Genomic DNA, 7,150 nt, shown 5'->3' on the forward strand with positions numbered 1-7,150 from the left:
GAGTTCCTCCGGGTATATTCCCAATAGGAGAATTGCTGGGTCATATGGAAGGTCAATTTCTAGTTCTTTCAGAAATCGCCACACTGTCTTCCAAAAAGGTTGCACTAGTTTGCATTCCCACAAAGCAGTGTAGAAGCACCTAACTCTAATCTGAATGAGAGAGACAGAAATTGCTGCAGGAAAGATGGATGTGAGATGGAAGTGGAAAACACCTAGCTTCTATGAAGGTTTTTTGTTTTGTTACTGTTTTTGTAATAACTTTATAGGATGGGTCAGTTCTCAGATCCTGGGCTCTCCCTCCCTGAGTCCTGGACTGGGGCAGGAGAAAATCTGTCTGAGCCAGCATCTGGATGGTGGGAAGTGATGGAGAAGGTGACTCCCAGGTTCTCTATGGTAATGGGAGTGGGATGGCAGTGTTTCCCTCTGTCAGCAAGCATCATCTGATGTTGGACGTGGGTGATAGGGCAGTGGGAAGAGTATGGAAAAGAGATGAGGTCCACTGAGAGTACTGACTGTAGAAACTGGGACATTTCAGTGGGGATGACTTGCAGAGTGGGGAGCTAGATGCCTCTGAGTCTGTCCTGTTGGACCAGCAACGGGAAAGGCATCTCAGTCCTTAGACAAAGCTGTGATGATTTCAGCTTTACTGGAGAGGACCTTGGAGAAAAAATAATAATTCCTTGTTTGTAAAGCTGCTTCCTTTTCAAAGCATTTCTCATTACTCTTGTTTTGTTCTCATTTTGTCCCGCTCCATACCCTCATGAGTCAGGCCAAAGCAGGATGATCCTCCACATCTCCCAGACAGTGAGATAGAAGCACTGAAGGCATGGAGCCCCCGCTCCAGGCCTCAAATCTGCCCACCTTCTCATTTGAAGGGTCAGCAAGAGGACCTAGAATGTAATAATACCTGTATAGTCTGTTCTCAGCAACATGGAGTAAGTTCTGCTGGAGACTGTCCTAGCAACTGCATGAGCAAACACACACTCTATTAGGTCTGCCCAGCCAGGCAAACTTGGAGCAAGACCTGTGCTTGTTTTTGTGTGAATCCTGGAACCTGGCATGGAGTAGGCCTAATCAGATGTTTGCTGACTGCATTGAATTCATTTGGGGTATGTTTCCCTCGGGCTCTAGGTTGCCAGACCATATGCTGGGTATGGCTTAGGAGAGAGAGGTTGCGCCCCAGCAGGACTTGTTTAGCTCCCAGAAATGGAATAACACTAGAATTTACACATAACCAGTCTTACCTGATTAACTCCTCACTATCTCCCCTAGAGAAGGGGGTTGCAGGTAGTATTTCTTCCACTTTACCTGATTGCAAGCTGAGGCTCAAAAGTGTTTTGAAAGATCTCACAGCACGCAGGGATGGGGAAGGACCCAAGCCCAAGTCTTCTGACTCCAGTTCCTGTGCTCTTCCCATATTATCTTGATGGAAGAAAGCCAGAATTCTGGGCAGGAGGGGAATGAAAGAACCAGCAAAACATTCATCAAAAGCTACCTGACGCCTTTGTCACTGATCAGGGGTCTTTGAGTTCATATACCAGCAGAGGCTGTGGGCAGTAGACGCCCCATCCCCTAAGAGCTTTTTCTGCCCAGGTTGTGGCACTTTCTAGGGTTCCACTGGGCAGGAACTCTCACTCCAGCAGAGGTGGACATGAGGGTGTGTGTTGGGGCAGAGGGGAACATGCTGTAGGGTAGAAGCAATCCCCAGGGCTGGCAGGCACCCGCTGCCAGGGTCAGGTCAGCATGAGTCTATTGCTTTCCCCAGAGGAAAGATTTATTTGAGGGATCAGACTGCAGCCTTGACACAGATAGCCTCCAGAGTGGGCCAGAGGACCAGGAAGGAGATAAAAGTGAAAATACTCATTAGTCCTGACAGAGAAATTCAAAGTCTATTTACAGAGACAATGATGAGCACATTTTGCATATTGATATCTGGAGGCAGGTGGTGGTGCATGCTTAAGTCATGCTGTGGCAAAAGCAATATACATCCAAATGGTCTGTACACTGTACAGCATCCATCTGCCGTGCAAGTCCTGGAGACACAGTGTTAAGTGACAGAACCCAGCCAGTGCCTTCCCGGGTGTGTATAGGGGAGGGGTTACCATCTCACTCACTTTCAGCAAATCCCAGTCAGTATCTCATTTCTTGAAATGGTAGACTCCATTGACTTCCCTCCTCAATTCAGAATATCCCTGGAATTTTCCCCACCGCTTTTCTTTTCCTCTCAAGGAGAAAGTGCTTTCCTCCAGACCAAGGCAAGAGTACTTTCTCCATCTGCACTCCCAAGTCTGCTCTCTCCTCCTCCCTCCGAGGCACGGACTCCTTTCCTCTCCCACAAGCTCAGTTTTCCATTAAACAAGAAGACTCCACATTTTCCCAGTCCTTCTTCTCTCTCTTTGACTAACGCAATTCTGGAAAGAGTAGCCAGCACTTGTGTTGTCTTCCTCACTTGGCACCACCCACCTGCCATGCGGCCCAGATTGCCCTACGAGGCTTCTCAAAGCCTGGCAATCCTTGGTCCAGCCCACACTGCAGCTGTTGCTCACCTCCTTGGAGGCTGCCACACCGTCCCCACCAGCATTCCATGTTCCCTTCCTCGAACCTTCACATCCTCCTCTGCCCTGCAGGTGCTGGTGGGGCCAAGGCTGGGTGCTTAGTCCAGCTTTCTAGTCCCTCTCCCTAGAGCTCTTTCCACTCTCAAGGATGAAGCCAGCACTCTTAAGGAAAGGTTGGTCAGATCATTGTCCCTTGCCCAGCTCTCTTCCTGGCCACTTTGATTTGTGATATTCAAAATCTTCACCATGATGTTTCGTGAGTCCTATAGACACTTGTCTCAAGGCTCCTCTTCCTCTTTGTTCTCCCCAACTGTCGCAGAGATCACTGTTGTTCCTTAGTCACCATGTCGTATCTCCCGCAGCCATTCCTGATCTGCTAACGCAGTTCAGGGCCATGGGGACCCTTTCCTGGACAACCTTAACTATCGGTTCACTATTTCTCTGCCCCAAGTCCATCTGTATTCTATTTTCTTTTTCTGCGGCTGCAGAGGGGCCTCCTTAGAGCACAACCTAATCAAGACCTACCTACTACTTTTACTAACGGCATAGTGGAAAACTGTGTGGACTTAATCTGGGGTTCTGGGTTCAAATCTGCGTTTATTTGCTGGTTGTGGTTATATAATCTGGGCACATTGCTCAACTTCCAAGAGTGTCTGTTTTCCCACTGGTAAGCTACGTCACCTATTTTGAGTGCTGTAAAGATTAAGTGAGCCAGAATATACACAGAGACTAGTGTCTGGCAGATATTCAGTAAAACTAGTTCGCTTCTTCCATGTGGTTAATAGCAATAGAACACCGTGGGGTTTCTGGGGGAAGTGGAAAATGCATGTCTAGCCTAAAAACTTTCAAATTTAAATTAAAAACAAACAAGAAAAAAAAACTGCAATGTGCTAGGGTACCTAGCCCATCATTTAAACTAGCCAGTGCTGCCACTTTGCAATCTCTAGACTTCAGGGGCCAGGGTAGGTGAGCTGGGACGAGGCAGGGCATGGGGGGGATAAGCTGGGATGAATCCTTGGTCAGTAGAGGCGAGCGGGTAACTTAGAGGCTGGTGCCCCAGGTTTCAGGTTTCAGGGGCAGGATTCTAGTCCTTGGAAGGCCTTGTGGGCATAACAGGCTACAGCTTTGGAATAGTGCTTGGCAAGGATCCAGCGAAAGAAAGAAAAGGGACTTGGGAGGCAAAATACAGGCTCTGGCTGTATCACCCGGAGCAAGCCAGTTACTTTGGTGGACTCCAACTGTGAAGTCAGAGCAGGATGAGGTTAACTTGATGCAAAGCCACCACCCAGAGCCCTTTCCGTTCTCCCTCACGGAGGCGGATGGCTTAGCACAGCCAGGCTGTCTTCTGGGGTTTCCGCTATGAGGCCCTTGACCCTGGAGGATAGAGGCAGGTGGGTGGGGCTGAGCTAAGGAGCAATCGTGAAAGTCTCTCTCTGCTTCCATGATGTCAGGATTCTGAAGGGACAGCTGGCTCAATACCTGTGATGCAAGCTAGGACAACTTCCCATGCCTTCCTGGGTTAAAGGCAAAATAATTTAACCTAAAGCAAAGGTTTACATGCTAAATAGATGCAGAATGAAACAAGTGATTAAAAAATCGGGTGGGGTTATGCCAGGAAACCTTCCTGGGAACTGAGAAGGGGTGGATAAGAGAGTTAGGAGGAAACACTGGACTTTGGCAAAGGCGTTACAAAGAGGTAAAGGAAGAAGTGAATAGTTGCCCTTACTGAATAGGAAGTAGACTATTTTAGAGCAGACTGATTTCCTTATGTTCAGGTAGTTTATTTCAAAAACCAATTATCGAGGATGTTGCCTCAAGCTCTGAGTCACATTCCCAGACCTTCTTCAGGGATGTCTAGCAGACATTAAATTCCTTCCATTCTTCCTTGAAATGAACAGTTCCCTACGTAGGACTTTAAGTGGTTCACTTCACTTACACGGTATCTTTTGAGCAAATGGCTTCTCTAGTCCCATCTCTTCTACCTCATCACCGCAGTGCTAGATTTTCTCATCATCAACTCTGTTGAAGCCTTGTTACAGTGTTACGCCTTCTCCACCTAACTTGCCTGTTTCTCCCTTTCCTCACATAATGTTGCCTGCCTCGATTGCCTCCTGTTTTAATCTACTAACCCATACCCCTGTCACCCTTTTCAAAATTCATCTCTTAGCCAGGCTCGGTGGCTCAACCTGTAATCCAGCGCCTTTGGGAGGCTGAGGTGAGTGGATTGCCTGAGCCCGCGGGTTCGAGACCCGCCTGGGCAGGCGAGACCTCATCTCTACAATAAATCAAAAAATCAGCCGGGCGTGGTAGCGCACACCTGTAATTCCAGCTACTCAGAAGGCTGAGGCGGAAGGATCGCCGGAGCCCAGCAGGTCGAGGCTGCGGTGGCCGGGAGCAGCCACTGCACTCCAGTCTGGGCGACAGAGTGAGACTCCAACTCAAAACAAAACAAAACAAAACAACAAAACAAACAAACAAAATTCATCTCTTGTTAGGCTTCTGTGTTGGGAATCCTCAAGGCCATCCCCAGGTTTGGTGATTTGCTAGGAGGACATATAGGATTCAGCAGACAGTCATACTCACAGCTATGATTTATCACAGCAAGTGACCAAGAAGAGAGCTGGGATACAAAGCAAAATCAGCAAAGGGAAAAGTGCGCGGGGCAAAGTCCAGGGGAAATCAGTTGCAAGCTTCCAAGAGTAGTGGAAGGGACTCCACAAAGGACTCCCCAGTGGGAATCTCATAGAATGTACTTAGTTTTTCGAGCAGTGAATTGTGACAAGTGTGAAGTGTTATCTGCCAGGCAAGTCCATTAGAGATTAAGTTTTATTGGTGACAGATCATGTAGGCACTTCTGTCTAGCACATACCAAAAGTCCAGACTTTTAGAAGAAAAAAATAGGTGTTCAGTATACATTCCATTGTTTGCACAGTTTAGGCACATTGAGTCACTATCAGCTGTTGTGGTGGGAACCTTCCTGAAATCCTCATGCTCAGATGCCAGCCAAGGCCATCCTTACAAGCAGATTTTTCTAGGGATAGCAGTCTCAGGCCTGCTGTGATAACTTTTCTGCACAGGTTTCCTTCATAATCCCACCTATACTTACCTCTCAGTGCCTAACAATAGTTATTCTGTAGAGAAAAACACCCTAAACAAGGAGCCAGAAGATCTGGGTTCTAGCCCAGGATGGCCACCTACTGCTAGGTGACCCTTTGAATCCCTCAAACTCCATTCTCATCATTTAGGAAAGGGAAATTGTAATTCTTTGTAGACCCCAAGGGTGACTTTGATGATCAAAGGAGATTATGTAGTTGGTCATTCCATCCATCCCTCAGGGTTGAGCACCTACTTTGTCTAACACAGTGAGTGAGCTGTGAAGAGTAAGAGGTGAGTGACTTTGATAGCAGACAAATCTGAATTTACCCAGGAGGTTCCACCTGTGGTATCTTGAACATGTGTAATCCCCTGCTTCAGGCTCCCATTCTGCAAAGTAGGAAGATGAATAATATGAGTACCTGTACCTCATTAGGTGACTGTGTGGATTAAGTGGGACAACCATCTGCAGCTCCTAACTATGATGTATAGCACATTATAGGCACCCTAAGTTGAAGCACTTTTTTTTTTTTTTTTTTAGAGTCTCACTGTTACCCAGGCTGGAGTGCAATGGCACAGTCACAGCTCACTGAAGCCCGACCTCCTGGGCTCAGGCCAAACCTGCTGCAGCATGTGTCACCGCACCTGACTAATTTTTTTATTTTTTTGTAGAGACGCGGTCTCACTGTGTTGTCTAGGCTGGTCTTGAACTCCTGGCCTCAAGTGATCCTTCTGGCTTTGGCCTCCCAAGGTGCTGGGATTACAGGCATGAGCCACCGAGCCTGGCCCGCAGCTGTTAATTGACTCAGATATTTGAGTCCTTTCTCTGTCAGCACCTTTAAAAAGATAGATACAGTCCCAGTGCTGCTTTCTGTGTACTGGGGAAGACTAATATTGAACAGATAATTACATAAACAATTAATTACATTCCTGGTGAATGCTGTGAAGGAGAGGCACAGGTGATTAAAGGGCCTGTCATGAGGATGGGGGAAGCTAACCTGACTGGGGAGGCACATGAAAGCTCAGCTGCATATGTGAGACTTCAGCTGGGCTTGGATGAGGTTAGCTCAGTGAGAGGTTGGAAGAAAGGGAGGAGAGGGTGCTTCCAGCAAAGGCAACAGCTTGAGCAAAGGGAGACCAACCTTAGGGTGAAAGCCTAAGGAGGAGAGTTTCTCTGTTCGTTCAAGGAGTGGCAAAAAGACCAGAGAGGCTGGGAAATAAGAGGCAGGGGCCGGAGGGAGCTTTCAGGTGAGGCCAGAGGTGTGGGCAGGACCACTGTAGGGTGTGGTAAGGCTTTGGAACCTTAAGAGTAACGGGAGGCTTTGAAATGGTTTTGTGAGTGACACCAATTTGGCTTTTTCAAAAGTTCGATTGGGAGCCGGGCTCGGTGGCTCAGCCTGTAATCCCACGCCTTTGGGAGGCTGAGGTGAGTGGATTACCTGAGCCCACGGGTTCGAGACCCGCCTGGGCAGCGAGACCTCATCTCTACAATAATCCAAAAA

General features: G+C 47.8%; 1 long non-coding RNA gene across 1 annotated transcript in view; it reads right to left on the reverse strand.

Moving 5' to 3' along the window:
* Positions 1-1,314: 1,314 nt before the first annotated feature.
* Positions 1,315-7,150, reverse strand: part of LOC103260230 — a 55,006-nt gene continuing 49,170 nt past the window's right edge. The window contains exon 3 of the long non-coding RNA XR_504274.2: positions 1,315-1,445. This is a non-coding gene — a long non-coding RNA (uncharacterized LOC103260230). The remainder of the gene's footprint in view (positions 1,446-7,150) is intronic.

This window comes from Carlito syrichta, unplaced genomic scaffold (genome assembly GCF_000164805.1).
Source record: "Carlito syrichta isolate Samal-C Ts95f unplaced genomic scaffold, Tarsius_syrichta-2.0.1 Scaffold303148, whole genome shotgun sequence".
Taxonomy (NCBI): Eukaryota; Metazoa; Chordata; class Mammalia; order Primates; family Tarsiidae; genus Carlito; species Carlito syrichta.